Source organism: Nothoprocta perdicaria, unplaced genomic scaffold, assembly GCF_003342845.1.
Source record: "Nothoprocta perdicaria isolate Ctin4 unplaced genomic scaffold, notPer1 scaffold_5, whole genome shotgun sequence".
Lineage (NCBI taxonomy): Eukaryota > Metazoa > Chordata > Aves > Tinamiformes > Tinamidae > Nothoprocta > Nothoprocta perdicaria.
The window spans coordinates 4,630,323-4,646,280 of record NW_020455754.1 but is presented as its reverse complement, the minus strand read 5'-3'; the positions used below and the strand labels follow the sequence as shown (position 1 = coordinate 4,646,280).

At 40.4% G+C, this 15,958-nt stretch overlaps 1 long non-coding RNA gene across 2 annotated transcripts; it reads left to right on the top strand.

The window, feature by feature from the left end:
- Positions 1–10,032: 10,032 nt before the first annotated feature.
- On the top strand, positions 10,033–12,634 carry LOC112954434. Of its 2 annotated transcripts, none has more exons than XR_003250700.1 (2): positions 10,033–10,172; positions 12,465–12,634. It is a non-coding gene; the product is annotated as an uncharacterized LOC112954434 (long non-coding RNA). The 2 variants fall into 2 exon arrangements; XR_003250701.1 differs by having other exon boundaries at positions 12,445–12,634.
- The last annotated feature ends 3,324 nt before the right edge of the window (positions 12,635–15,958 follow it).

The window sequence follows — 15,958 nt, the reverse complement described above, 5'->3', positions numbered from 1 at the left end:
TGTTTTAATAGTATGTAGGCTGCAAATGAAATCAACATCCTTCATAAATCAAAGCACAAGAAAATAGGACACGTGAGCATATAATTCTTTGGCTACATCACATGCTATATAACATAGGACGACGTAAGTCATGTGCAAGCCTGAATCTATAGTTAAAGCCCTAAATAAACAAACCACTCCTTACAATGATATTCAGACTTCYGGTGGGTCTTGGTCCCTAGAGGCCCATATTACCAGTTGGACAGCCTGGTGTATGGAGGAGATGGGGTTTTTGTGGAACAGAAAATGGCATCTTCACTGCAAGCAGGTTCTCACCATGATGCTACCTCTAATTCCCCATTTGGCTGCCAGGGAGAGAACTGATTCATCCAGCTGAGTGGGTGGGTGGCCAGAACTGGCAAAGAACTAAGAGATTCATCTCACTGCCATTCAATTAGGCATGTTCTCTGAGAAAACAAGTGTTCGTAATGCAATTTGTAGTACAAGTTCTGCTTCCCTGAGCAGAAATACTCCCTTTCCATAATTGGAGCTGACTATGAGAGAAGTAACACTACAGTAGGGCATTTTTGCTGTGGGTGTGCAGAGCCCCATGAGAATTCAGACCTCTCTAGTTTCCAGCAGCTTTTGCTAGAGAGCTTGGATTCATCTTCGGGATTTGTAAAAAAAAAAAGTTTCCTTCTTTGCCATCAATCCAACATCTCGCAGRCTTGCAGTAACCTGGCTATCTAAAAGCAGGATTCTTATGAAAGGGCAGAGCACGGACTGGTGTCCAGGAACAGTCGTCCCAGGATGTTGCTTGTCTCCAAGACGCCAGAGCATTTTCAGCACTTAGCTTTTGCTCTGTGCATAGGGCACGTGTGCACCAGCTCAGGGAACCCAGGAGAGGCACGTGTGTGATTAAGTGTTCTGCTAGAAAGGAGGTGGAGGCCAGAGGTAGAGGAAAGGTCCTGCCTTGCAGCTTTACAGTAGCACACTTAACCACATGCGAAGATTTCAGCACATGCATAAATTTTCTGGAGTCAATGACACATCCTGGCTTACTTTAAAATCAAAAGATGGCAATAACATCTGCAAATCTGCTACAATGAGACTTCTGCATGCTGAAAACCTTTCAATTCATAGCCAAGCAAGGCAGCCTAGATGGTTTTCCTAGCATTTAGGCACCAGCTTTATCTGGAATAATCACCTCAGCATGTGGAGGAATCAAATCTGGATGTTGCTCTGCTATGAACTAGGAAAAGAGGAAGGTAATGAAGCAGGATACRCAATTAGGCAAATACCACTTTGCCTTATGGTTGGGGCAAGTACATAAGGCATGTATTAATGCATAGATATTAATATGGAAGAAGGCTGCAACTCCTTTTGTCATCATTGGAGATCCAATCCTGGAATTAATTATTTTTGAGAGTCTTTCCTGGGATTTGAAAGAAGGATAGCTTTTCTTCAGCATGGGCAGCTAAGAAACTAGATTTAAATGGCCCAAGCAAAATCACTTAAAGGCTAGCAAGGATTAATTGACTTAAAAAAAAATCTTTCAGGCATTTTGTAAATTTAAAAAGGCATCTATGCAACACAAAGAGCCTTTCTGCTCATTTTATCTTCCAATTGCTGCAGCTATTTGTTTGCTTCCYGTCACATTAATGGACACCCAACTATTGCTCTGAAGAACGAGAGAACAGTAGTTTCAGTGTCGAGATTTCAGTGAATCAAAACCAGCTTCGTGTGCTTAGCCCAAGATCTTAGTAATGTAAGTTCCCGCAGCAATTAGCTGCTTTGTCTCCTCTTCCAGTCTTATGAGTCAGCTGCACAGATCAAGAAGGAGTGAAAAAAGCCCACAAAAGGCTTCTACAAAAATTCAGAACAATTATTTTGCAATGACTAGAAGCTACCAGGGAGGTTTGTAATTGTAACACATTGCAGTGTGTATAATAGTATGACCTTTATACCAGTAGAATTGCACTATGATGGTTCCAAGCACAGGGAAAAATTGGGAACAAAGGACTGCTCAGACTTCTTAGACTTTTCCCTTTCTAACTTATAATTACATCATCTATTTACACTAGGTGAGGAGAGATTTTGTGTGCTCTGAGTGCTACTCAGCTACTTATGTGCTGTTCAGCTACTTATGTGCTACTGAACTCTTTGGCATAACCTTGTTTTTATAGTCTCTGAATCCTTTGCTGCTGGCCGAGCTTTGTACCTACCTTTCAGTCTATCTAGCTACCTCCTAGAAGGTGCTGGTTCTCTAATATTCATGTTATGGCGAAAAAACGTATTTGAGGAGACCCAATTTCATTGCAATCAAGAATTGGAGGATGGCCATAAAGTCCCACTGAGTATCTGTCTCCAGAATTTCTCCTCAGATAACAGATATCCACAATTAGGTTGTGTATTTCCTCAGAGCTGAATGGCYACTAAAAGCACATACAACAAACTGCATCCCCAACTGGAGCATGCTTCTAATTGGAGATTGGAAGCAATGTGGTTAATGTTTCCTGTACCCTAAATTAGCTTTGGTTTTTGAATTCCCTAGAATAGAAATTATTTCAGGTGYACACATCACCTTCATTTCAGATTCTAAAGCATTTATGATGTTTTTGGAGTCAGTTAAAAAAAAATCAGAAGTATTCAAATAAATAGACCAAAAGCCAAGTTTTTTCCTATGCAGCAGCGAGTCAGTGGGAGTAGGCTATGCAAGTCATACAAACTGAGGAAAGGAATCCTGCTGAGCAAATTATTTGTGACTATTTACTGGGAAAAGTTTGCTTCTCTTGCTTTTCTGAATTATCCAGGAACATTTTTTAAAAAACAAATTTGTGCATTGTTTGATGATTAGGAACATATGCTCACAGGAAATGTCATCCTGGATCAATCAGAAGTCCAGCAAGCCCAGGGGGTGGGATTTCAAAAGTGCCTAAGTGAGTTAAAACATAAATCCCAGAGAATTTCCACTGGACAAAGTTTCCTCCAAACCCTCATTAGTGAGAAGTTCACATAAGCCCTGAAGAATGCAGGTTTATAGCTCTCTCAAAACTCTTGTTTATTTTTTTAGTCTTTATTATTATACCTGGCTATTCTTGTTACCCATATAAGTATCTAAGACCTTTTTGAATCCTCCTAAGCTTATGGCCTCAGCAAGACCTTGTGGCAATGCGCTGCCCTGACTAAGAGTACGCTCACTCTGTGCATCAGTGCATCACGATGGGATTTCCCTCCTGGTGCCAGATGACTGCTCCATGTGATGGGCAAAAAATGTCAAGAAATACAAGGAAATGGGTACTGATGGTCAGTCTAGACTCAAGTCTAATAAGGGAAAAAAAAAGGAATGTAGAGATGAATGGCAGGACTTCAATATGCCTAAATTCCCCGTAGAAGAATCTTCCTCCTTGCACTATAAATGGAAGTTAGGAGCAACCAGGCTCCTCATTCAAGCACCTAAATTTAGACAAGATAAATTTGGTCCTAGAATCTTGTTTCATTCAACAAGATTTTCAGAATCTCTGAGGTGTGGGAGCAATGTTTCTGCCTTCAGACAAAGGAGTAAAAAAATAAGTAACTCTCCAAAGCTCTACAACCCTGGAGGTTTCTTAAAACATTTTAGAGGCACCTTAAAGCTTGATACACACCTGGGTTCCCTCTTTGGTTCCAATCAAGAAACATTTCTGTTCATCTTTTGCCTCAATCCCTGCAATATCTCCATTTTCATTTTTAGTAAACAGGTATTTTATTCCTCTCTTAAAATAACATAGTGAATATACTGTTACTTTCTGAGATTAAAGTTGAACCTGACTGACAAAGGGATTAGGAGTAAAGGTTAAACCCATGTCAGACTGAAGTAAAGATGCAAAAGGAACAAATGACTTTACCAAACTCCTTTCTTTAAAAGGCTTCCCATCAGCAATTCAGCTGACTACTCATTTAGCATTAGCTAAAGTGTTTCTGCAGTTCAAATGAGATGTAAAGGAGAGAGGTTTTCACCTGCTGGCAACTAAAAAAAGCAGGAAAATGWTTGCTCTTTTTTTTTCTGACCATTTAACCGTACTTCACCTTGCACCAGGCTTCTTGGCTTAGGAAGGTTTAGCCCTTGCGATTTAGACAAGTGGCCTCAAGGGACAAAAAACTATTTATTACAGAGAGAAATAACASAAAATTTAAATATATGCAACCCTTTTTTTTTTTTCATTATTCATTTTCCCTAATGTTACCAAAACCAAACAATTGCATATTTTTAATTTGAAGGCTTTTTTTTTTTTTTTTTTCTCTAAATGACCAAAGAGGAGAAACAATAACAAAAGGAATGACTATGAAAATAAGAGATGTAAAACAATTTAGGCTGAAAAGAGAAAGAAATAGAATGACTGACTTGGGAACAATGGATCAAAAGATAAATAAATAACATGAAGAACTCCCATAAGCTTCAGCAGCAGCATGAATAACCTCTAAAATAAAAGAAATTGGAACAGTCAAGTTGAAAGCTCCCTTTAGGGCTGGGGGAGGTTTAGGTTTGAATCCAATTGGCATGAGATTCAAACCTTGCCTAGGGTGAGGTGTTTTTTGAGGACAGGGCCCTCAAATTTGGCGTTTGGAGAGAAAAGACCTAGTGAACGGGGAGGATGGGGTACTTCAAGGAACATGGCAGTTTTTCCTGTGTTTGAAGTATCTTAATTTTGGCAGCCGTCTTTCAAGCTGAACTGACACGGGAGACATGTTGAGATTTGACCATCATTAGCCCCCAAAAAGGATCCTTTTGGCTGTGTATTAAAGGCTTTTTCATAGTATCTGATTGGAAATGAGAGTTTCTCCTGATCTGCCCTTCCCCAGCCCCGCATGCCCAGGGAGCTGACGGGAAGGACAGCACTGTCCCCCTTCTTCATCCCTACCTCATTCCTCTTCAGACTGGGGGCCCCCCCTTGCTGTTACCGCAAGGGAGAATTCACTGCTTAAGGTTGTTGTATTTGGCTTGGTATGAGTCAGAGCTGTTGCCTGCCGCTAATTTTCTTTACAAGAAAGAAACTTTTCCTTTGAGCAGCTGCCCCGCACCCAGTCATTCTGACCCAAGAGGATTTCAGTTCTGCAGGCTTCAAAACCAAGCATAAAATGACTCCTATCCTTTGTTGATGTTAATTTTTCTGTTCTTTTTCATCTTTCTTCTGTTTTGGTGTGCTGTTGCCCACATTTTCCAAATCCTGGAAAATTCCCCCTTGYTCCAACTACTGTTTCCCTAGAGTGGGGATCCTGTAAGGTGAGTGCCCTTTGGGGAAAACCTTCCAATTAACAGATTACCATGTATCCACTTATCTCTTCAGYTTGCTAATATTATAGTTCACTCCACTTTAGAGAATTCCTCTGGTTTGCCACAAATTTAGGAGTGTTTGGCATCCTGGCCCTGAGATCTCTTTAGTTCAGGCTATACAGAGTACTTGGCAGATGGAGGACTGTATCCTGCTCCTGCAGAATCCATTGATTTAATTTAGAATCCTTGCAACTGGAGTTGGTCTTTGTGCACAGGCGGTACAAAGGGATCACTTTACCTTTTGCTGGAATGCAATCACCTCTGGGGCGCAACATATCTTCTGTTTAGCAACATATGACCACATTCCAAGAGAGGAAGTGAATAAAAGGAGAAGCAAATCCAATTGAAACTGCAAGGGGGTTTGTGGCAGACAGAATGCAATTTAGTTTGCATGAAGCTGTCAAATCCTCCTCCTCCAGGGCTGCTATTATTAATCTTCAGAGAACTGTCCTGGGATTTTAATGACTTTAAGTGGTCAGGCCTTGTTTTTCTATCTCAGTCCAACAAGAGCACCTCCAGCTGTAGTGTGCTTTTACCATTCTGAAACAGCTGAGCAGCTCTGATTCCTCCCTGGAGCATTAGAACAATCCAAATTTGGATATAATCAATGTAGAAAAAAAAAAAAGAACTAGAAATAATTAAAAAAAAAGCTCTTTTGGGCTTTAGGACCAACCAGATGCACTTTCACTAATAAAAAAAGAGACCAATGATAGATGCTGTGCCTTTGATGCTGGATTTGCAAGCCTCACTCTCCGTTCATTCCTCTGCAGAACAAGAAGAGCAGAGGGACGAGGAGGAAACTAGMCTGCCCTTCATCTTGCTTGTGGTTAGGAAGAGCTTTGCGCAGAACATTATATGGATATTTTTAAGCTGTTTTATTTAAACTTGATTGCTGAAGAAGTAGAATCACTTCTCCACACCTCTGCCCCCCAGGGCGGTGTGTCTTTTTTTGAGGCATTATGTCAAACAGTAAGACGTGACATTCACAACCATGGGGTGTATCATATGAAAATATATCTGCCTGGGAAATTGGAAAAAAAGTTCACTGACAACTTCCTCAGGGGAAAAAAAAAAGAAAGAAAAAAATAGAGAGAGATGTAAACCATTAAATAAAGAGAAAGAGATGTAAACCATTAAATAATAAGAAGATGAGAGACAGAGAGAAGAAAATACTTGCAACAGATGTTTTGCTTTGGGAGACCTGAGTTACTGAGTAAATAACTTCATCAGGTGCTGTCTACTGCAGAAAATTGCTTTGAACTGTCTGCCTTGTATGACAAAAAAAGCTGTTGTTTACTAACCCTTTATCATCATTTATGAGTTCATTAAATCCAACACTTAAAACACAAGCCTAGAAAATGAACTTCATGACATATCTGCCTCATACTCTTATAACATCATAACAGTGGATATGGTCCTGACCTGCTATAAATAGACACAGTCCCAGTAAAACAAATGAGTTTACACTCTTCTTGATTTATACCAATTAAGAAGTTAGTCCTGCATGTTTGCCAAAGCAATTAGGGCCATCCGTATCAAAACAAATCCTCTCCAAAGCAAATGTATTCTCGATTTCTCCATTCCCCCCACTTTCTATACTTTTGCATCCGTGCCATGCTCAATGCTATCGGGTTCAGCACCACATACGCATTCCCCTGCTGTCCCTTGTGCTGGGGGGACGTTATCACATGGGGGGACGTTCATCACCCCTTCCCCAAAAGAAAAACCCCAGAGCACAGGGAAATGCATTCTCCTGTTCCTTTTAAATGACTCTGAGTCATACAGTTTAGCCAGAAGTTTAAGCCAGAGAATCTGGTTCTTTGTCCTTTAGATAATTTGAGTCCATTAAGAAGCCTTAGTGTGGTATTATTTATTCTTAAACGGTAGGTTCTAGCAATTGTGCAATAATATAATAATTGTGCAACAATAATAATAATAAAATGAAAAAATATAATAATAAAATATAATAATAATAAAAAAGAGATTTTAGCCAAGAGAATGGGAACTGAAATACTCGAACTACTAATCTTACAGTGTAAATAAACATCTTGAGCAACACTAATTTAGTGTTCTTTGTCACTTGCTTTTTTTCTTCCCTTTCTCTTCAAACAAAATGTTACTTTTTAAAATCCTATTAGAGAGAACAACATCTTCCCATGACACAAACAAGACCAGAATTACACATCTAGACAGAGGAACAATGGAAAAGTACAAGCAGAACTTCCTAAGGTAGCCCAGCTGGCTTGGAATCTGTCAGCATGATGGGCCAAACAGTCTTGGACATCTTCAGAAAACTGTCCTAGCCTCAAGGGACACCATTGGGCACTGCAACGCCTTCAGTGTGACATGAAGATCACACTGCAAACCAGCATGGAGTGGAGCACCTCAGCCTTCACCATCTTCCCATGGTCATAGGGACCCCTCATGTGCTGGTGAACAATAAAAGTGACCTGCTGGCACATCCTACTTTGGCTTTTCATCCCAGGTGGCACTAGAACAATCAGAGGTTCCCAGATTCATAACTTTCAGATTTAATCGATTTTTTTTTCCCACCTCAAAAATGAATCTTTGGTTAACAATTTACCCTGGATCATTCCACTTTCTAAGTGATTACTGAGGTTCAAGTCTCAGTGAGGCAGTAGCTGTGAAGGTATCCTTTCTCACTCTTCCACATGAACAATTAATTAACTGTCTTTATTTTTCCTGGTTTGACTGGAAAAAGTAACTACATTTGGTCTTATATGTACAAATATGTAAGTGGCAATTATAGGATTACAGCATTTATTAGTCAGGAGAGTTGTTACAGGGCCTTCATGCCTGTAGCAAAAAAGATGTACCCCCCTCCCACCAATTCACAAAGACCTTTTACGCTTTGTTGATCTTTGGCTCCATCTCAAGAGAGCTTTAGAAATAAAGTTTCCCTTCTGATTTCACTTTGTGTTCTCAGATGCATTTTTCCTTCATAAGATTTTTGCAGTTCTGCTTGGCACAGACCTGACACTGGTTTTGCTGTCAAATAGACTGAGGGGAAAGAAGTGGGATCTTTCCATAAAATTTTTTTTGAAAAATTTATTCCAGTTTTTCTGTGTCTGCAGCACAAGAATTGAACACACTGATGGTCTTAATTTCATGGTGATTAATAGGGAAAAGCTTCAGCCAAGATCCCATGAAGGTGGGAAAGCTTTCTTTGGGTGCATATATCATGTAGGCCAAATTGTTACAGGATCTCAAGAAGAGACACGTGAACTGTGGAGAACTCTGGTTTGCTAGGGGATATCTGCCTTTGAACACAACAATTTTCTATCAATGTGGTTTTTTTTTTTTTTTTTTTTTTTGAGACCCAACACTTGAACCTGAGTTTTGGTAATCCTGCCAATCTTTCACCAACTAGAAGAACTGGAGGAACAAATAAAAGAATTACGATTTTTTTTTACTCTCTCTTTTTTTTTTTTTTCTTTTTTTTAAGTTCTTCATTTTTTTCTTCGCTGTTCAGAATTGGCTAATATATATTACTGGTCTTTCAAAACAGTTGTTAGAAAATATGTGTTGTTTGAAACCCTTGGCTAATTCTTCTGCTCCGGAAATGGACTGTTGAGCTAAAACCCATGATTCTAGATTCAAAACCTCTCAGTTTTTACGTATCCTTTAACCACARATCAGACCTGGAGAATGATAGATCTCAGACATGCTTCCGGACTCTGGGTCTGGTTGTGGGTACCAGGTTTGGCTTCATCAGAGCAACCAGAAGGGTCAGTACCCAAAGCAGAAGAGTCAGAGTCAAGTTTCAGTGCTGCCTGGTTCCCTTCCTGACATAATTCTCTCCTGGGAGCTAAACAGTGGTTAGTGTTGAGGAGATATTTGACTTCGATATTTGAGTTCCTCACATCAGCAAAAAAATCAAGGAATTTGCTTACTATTAACATTCTGCAAAAATTGTTTAAAAGGGCTTTTTTCAGTCCTTTTCATATTAATTAAAATTGTGTAGATTTGAAARTAAAAACAAAACCAAGTGTAAGCACTTGGGAATTGATTCAGTGCAAATTCTCCTTTTYGAAATGAGAGATTCATGATCATTTCTCTTGTTCCCCTGTTCTTCAGGTCAGTGCAAGCTTTTACATTAAAAAATGATCCATGTCTTTTCCTTAATCAATTTATACAGTGTTGCAAGTGAATTTGTGAAACCTTACTTATAATAAATAATATTAAGTTCATTGTTCTCCCACTGTATCTCAGGAAGACATTCTAAAAACTTGGAGAACTTATTTATTTAGGCTATAGAATTACTTGTATCTATTTGAAAACCCAAGAAAATACCTTGATGAAAATAACAACAACAAAAAAAGGAAAGTCCTGAGGATTAGTATTGTACACACTAGGCCTTTATAAAACTACAATATGCTTTAACATTTCGAGCTGTGCCTGGCCCACAGCTGTATTACTTGCAGCATTTTGGGAAAAACAGCTTTTTGAGATCAAATTTTGTGTAYTCTAGACAGCATACTTCCAGCTACTTGCTGGAAGAGCTGCCTTTCTTAGCAACCCAACAGAGGTTACGGTAGACAAGGGCATTAAGACTCAAAACAGTGGAAATTAGTCAAATTTGTCCATAGAACAAGCTGCATTAGTCCTGCCTTTGCAACAGGTGATTGTTCCTCAGCACATAAGCAGCACAACAGCTGCAGGCGTTTGCTGTTTCCTCATTAATTGTGTTTTAGGGCTTTTTGTTGTTGTTGTTGTTGTGCTGCAGATCATTCCCTGATCCTTGAAATGCTAATCGCAGCATTTGAATCCGCTCTTTTCCTGACAACACACTTGAGAAGGTTTTCAAACTGACCAGCTGTCTAACTACTCCTCATAAATCACTTGCCTTGATGTAGCGGTAAGTTTTTCTTTTCTTTCGTGTCTATTTGCTGTTTGACACAGGAGCCTGTGCTGTAACTGCTCATTTAATACCAGACAGTGTAATACCCTTGCAGCCTGCCATGATTGTCAGGTTGATTTCATTAGTACGATAAGATGCATAGACTCCTTTTTATCTCTTGTATTCTCCTTCCCTCTCTCCCTTTCTCTGTAATTTGGGTCTTTAAAGTCCCTGCAGTCTCCTGATCTACAGATAATTGTTTACTGTAATACTAGCCAGGAAAAGAGCTGATAAACTCCAGATGTAGCTAGGTCTTCAAATTCACTTTCCTTGCTCTATGCCCATGGCTATGGACCTCAGATAATATTTTGCCGCTGTCTGGGGTCCTCTAAACCTGCTAATAAAAGGAGACTATTTAGGACAGACAGCAACTGTATCATATATGATCTGTATGATCTSGGTGGCTCATTAGCCTTTCTTTTCTGTGGAGGGGGGGGATTGTTTTATTTTTATTTATTTTTTTTACAAGGTTCTTATTAGCCCCATTTTTTTTCCCTTGYTGCCTGCCTGTATCTGCCCTGCACTGTACTCTTTGAAGTCTTATCATGCTTCTTAGTGACAGGAGCCAGGATGCTACATGTTAACCCCCATAAAGCAAGATGAGACTTCTTTTCTCTCTTCCCTCCCTGTGCCCCTCCTGCCTCCCCAGAGGAGAAGAAGGAGGGGGGAAAAAAAAAAGGAAGGGGAAAAAAAAAAAAAAAGGCAAACTACAATCATTCTTTGCTAGTGCAAAGAACCAGAGCAACCACAAGCCCCAGAAAAGTTTAGAGAAAGAAGATAGGGATTCATAAAGAAGCCAGACTGGAGTCATTGCCTCCAGCTTCAGGAGCACACAAAACAGTATCTTTCACAGGTTTGATAGTAGTTTGTTAGTTTATTTTTTTTTATTATTATTGTTCTTCAGCTTTACATACCTCTGAACTTCCCCTTCCACCCAGAACTGAAAGCAATGTGCTATCAAAGAGGGCGTTCTCTTCATATCTCTATCCTCATTTAGGGACCAAAAATAGCCCAGGAGGCCCTGCCTACATTTCCACTATGAACCGAGTTTATAACCAGTTCATGAAAAGGTTGACTATAAATACGCTTGGTGCCCACACATAATGTGGTTAATATTGGCTAGTAGTTGTGACATCGTTGCCTGGCACATGGATATCTTCCTATAAACTGGTTTGGCACATTATTTTTTGCTATGAGTTCAAGACCACCTAACCATGCCTGTGTAACCAGTTTGTCTGGCTCCTCTGTGCTCCATACCTGGGTGTGGTAGGATATCCTCGGATGCCTTGTGTCTCCTGCTCATGAGCAGAGCCAAGGTGTGACTTTTTYGAGCATGCTGGCATGTGTTCAAGGACCGTGGGATATCTGCCAGACCGGGTGCAAGCCTTGGGCAACATCCCTGTGGACACACCACTGTACATCCCGTACACCATGCAGCCACCACACGGTCCTCTTCTGAAAATAGCTRTCGTGATGTGCACAGATGTGGGCCACAGGACAGGGTGGATCAGGGCTTCAAAAAAAGCCATCATCAGGTTTGTGTAYTTGGAACCTGAGTTTCTTTGACCTGAGATTTGCATCCTAATTTTGCAAAATTGAGACTTCTGAGGTGAATTTCAATCTAGCCATTCCCATTCTTCAGAGAAGATTGAGAAGCTGATACTGAACATAAATTTCATGAAGGTGTCTCGATACAGTTTTTCAGCCATTTTACACTCATCAGACCAAATTCCTTCAGTATGAACTCCTCATAGCCTGAAGTTTTGGAAGCCTCTAACACTGAGTCTAGAAAGCGGGGCTGCATGCCTTCCACTGGATGTCCCTTGCTCTTTGYGAAAGAAAGTGAGACTGGCAGCCAGTTCCCTAGCGGCATTCCTGGGGAAAGGGCATTTTTCAGGAACCAGGAGTGAGAGTTCAGCTGCAGATCTAAACCGTGTCTCCTTGCCCTTCAGGAATCCCCATTTCACATCCCTCAAATTCCTTATTTCAGACTCCACGTCCCAGTTACAGCCCCAGTGCTCTTACAGAAATATTCTTTTCTTTTCCTCACTATTGCATGAGAACGGGGCAGTATGGATGAGCCTAGGAGCCTGTGCTTTCAACTGTTTGGAAAGAAAGGTGTGGCTCATTACGAGTGGAGGCAGAAGAAACAACAATCACAGAAGTAATCACACGTTATCTCAAACATTCACTTTCACTGTGAAAGCATCTTTTCCGTCCTCTCTTTCAGGCTGTTTCATTTCACTGCAGGTTTTCTCAAGGCAACGAGGTCCTGTTTGACTGGGTGTCTGCCTTTCCAATACACAATGAGGGACTTGGTTTTATTGCTGAAGACAGAAGCTGATAGGCACAATCCTATCTCCAAGGCCAAGACTGACTGCAACCSCCATCGTCAAAAGAGCTTTGTAAGACTCACCTTCTGTAGCACAGTCTCATTGAAACCCTTGGCTTAGCCATCAAATTAAATAGAAATGCATTGGTGTAACTCTTCCGTCATAATAACGTTGTTTCATTGCCTTGTAATCCACTTTTAATTGGGATTTGCTTCCTGGCAACAGCGTGTAAACAAGGAGATGGTCAAGAAGGCAGGGGGAGGGGAGGAAATATTGTAGAAATTAGTCCCCGTGGTCCAGCTTCCCCTCTCTAAAATTAGGGAGTCTGGGTTGCTTCCACAACCATTTCAGAAAACATCTTTCCTTCCCCTCTCCTCACCTCTTTTCCCAGATTTAGAAAGGGTCTATTCTCCTCCCTTCTTCATGTAAACATCACTTATCTTGTTCTATAGGCAGCATAACTAGCAAGAGCAAGTACTCACAAAGTGTAAATTAGCTAGTGACAATAAATTGTCAGATTGCCTCTGAGGCAGAAACAAATGAATAGCTTAGTTKATTAATCACATGGCACCTTCACCTTTGATGTCTTGATGTTCCAGTTTTGGTGCTCCATTAAGCAACCCGGAGTGACTGCTGCAGCAGCCTCCACTAAACCAGAAATTTTGTTGGCAGCACATTTCAGGACTTCAAAGGCGGTAAATTACCTTGAGATTGTTTCATTAAAGCGCCCTTCCCAGTGTGAACAGCAATAACAGGAGAATCGAGATCAAAGAGCATCCATCTTTCTAGATTTGTTACATAGAAAATTACATGCTGAGGGTGTCTTTTTCACAAATCATGTCGCCTCCCATTTCAGCAAGAATGGTTCTAATTAGAYGAGAAGCCTCCCTCGCTGTGTGGAGAGTTATGATTGTCATTAATAGAGCATTGGAAACATTTTCCTTTCTGTGCTCCCCAGACCCCTACTCAATTCTCTGTGAAGCTTGCAATGTTTGTGATGTGCCTCTGGAGCCTAATTAGAAACAATTATGCTGATTAACTGATTACAGGCAGTTCTCTGCAGATTCTTGGGAAGCGTTTTTCCTGGGATGTGTATTTGTTTATTTTAAATATTCTTTCATTTCTCTGCCCGCTCCACCCCCACAGGCGGTCTGACTTCATGTAATCCTGTGCCTTGCTTTCTTCTGCCTAACCGTCAGGGATGCAGCCTAAGCAAACTGGGCTGGAGACAGACTAGAGAGAAAGGACTGCTGGAGGTCCTCCTTGTTCCTCTCCTTTTTGATGTGAGGTACCAGATGCAAGTCAACCAGAGGAAGGCTGTGTAGTCCTGATACCTTTATGAGTTCTGGTTTCATTTTTAGGCACTCAACAGTAGACTCCAACCTTCAAGTCACGAGAATCTTCTCTGTCAGGCCTCATCCCAGCAGTACACACAGTAAAAAAAGGCAGAGACATCATCTGCTGACTTGTCCCAGTCTTGAATAGCTGGTACCTTTTCCAAATAGTATTTAGAGTAGCATGGGGTAGAGCAGCCATGGGAAGGCATGTCCTGATCCCATGATGTCTGCAGGGATGCACTGGTGTGAAGGGAGACAAGTGGATGGGCATCAGTGTACAATTAGGGTAAATCTTACAAAGTTTGAATCGTCACTTCCTCAGAAATTCCATTATCAAGCTGTAGAACTTGTTCTCTCAACTTCCTCTTCTTGCAACCATTTCCCCTTCTCCAGTACAACTCCCTTCACACACCAAGGAATGGTTGTTATCTGTAACCTGCCATGTACTTCAGTTTTATAGAAGTAACAATTGTAGGCAATACAGAATCTAAGCACCCCATAATCACAACATTTCAACCTGCTTCAGAGGAAAGTAGGAGAAATTCAGTTGTGGAGATGGTTACAGAGAAATCTCCTTCCATGGAAGGGTTCATCTGCCCTCCAAATCGTTAGAGGCTGATATGCATTTAGATACAGAATGTTTACATCTGCCTATCCTCTGGTTTGATTCCCAGTTCTTACTCACTTATATCTCCTGTTCTCTCCATATGGACAAACATCCAGCCCATTTTGCACAACATATTACTGATGGCACGAGCAAAAAAGCACTACAGCAAAGTCTCCTGGAATGAAGCACCTCTTTTAATGATGCTGAATTTGTATACTGGGTAATGTTCTCCAACCTCCTGGGAGGAGTGGAACATCAGTTTCGCTTGACACTGTATGTTTTAGGAAACTTTCTTGTACGCCTCTTATTAATCTCTTCTCTAAATAAGCAACTGTGATTTTTTTTTTTCAATTTCTCTGAGTGTGTTTCCCTTTTAGACCAGAACAATTCCAGATGTGCTTGTAACTTTCTGTATATTCAGTAGCATTTTTTTTTGTCCTGTTCTTGAGGCTATGCCCCATTGTTTTTTTTTTTTTTTTCCTGTTCTTTGGGCTTTTCCCCTTTTTTTTTTTTTTTTTGTTGCCCACTAAGCTTTTATCACTATTTTCAAAGGATTACTTTTTTTTCTTAAAGTAATACGATCTTCAAGCATACAGAGCTACAGCAGCATGTAACTTGGAGAAGTAAAGAAGAAATGTTTGCAGCAACTCTCTCCACACTGCCCAGGCCCCAGACAAACGTTCTGGTTGGCATTGTATTACTGGACATTCCCATTAAGGGTAAATGAACAAACACAACAAACACATTTGTGTGCCTAATACTGTGACAAAATCTGCTGGCTTCTATTCTATGAAGAAGAGGCTGAGAAGAATAAGCATCACACAATAATTTGTCGGATGTTTGTGATGACACACCCAGTTTCATTGCAAAAAGAATATACGTAGCCACTGATCAAAATGTCTTTGTCATTGCTGGAATTATGCCAAAGCTATCCTTGTATTTCAAGAAGGATTCCTGTTGCTTTTTGTGATATGAGGTCAGAATAAATTAAATAGAGCCTCTGACAGCTSATTTTCAATGATAATCCTTATGTTAGAATTGACCTATTTCTTCAAGCCAGCCAATCTCTCATCAAAATGACAAATGAAAAGCATTGTAAATTATTATCCCCAAAGATGCATAAGCATTATGTCACTTGAGACAACAAAATATAATTAGTGCAAAACAAAATGAGAACGAGAARAAAGAGGAAAATTTATCTTTTACATGACTCAGAACAGAACACACTGACATCCAAACAGCAGTTTTCTTATGTTGCAAAGGGCTGATATGAGCTGCTTTGTTGCAGTGATTTGCAAACTTGTGATGTGGAAAAAGCACAAGTCCTAAAAATTGGATAGGTCTTTCTCCATTTTAGGGCTCTACAGGCTATGTTCTCCTGTCATATCTGGATGAACCGGCAGTGGCTCCATGTGAAGACAATGGAATTGCAGTGTCATAAAGCAGATGCATAAATCTAACATAAAA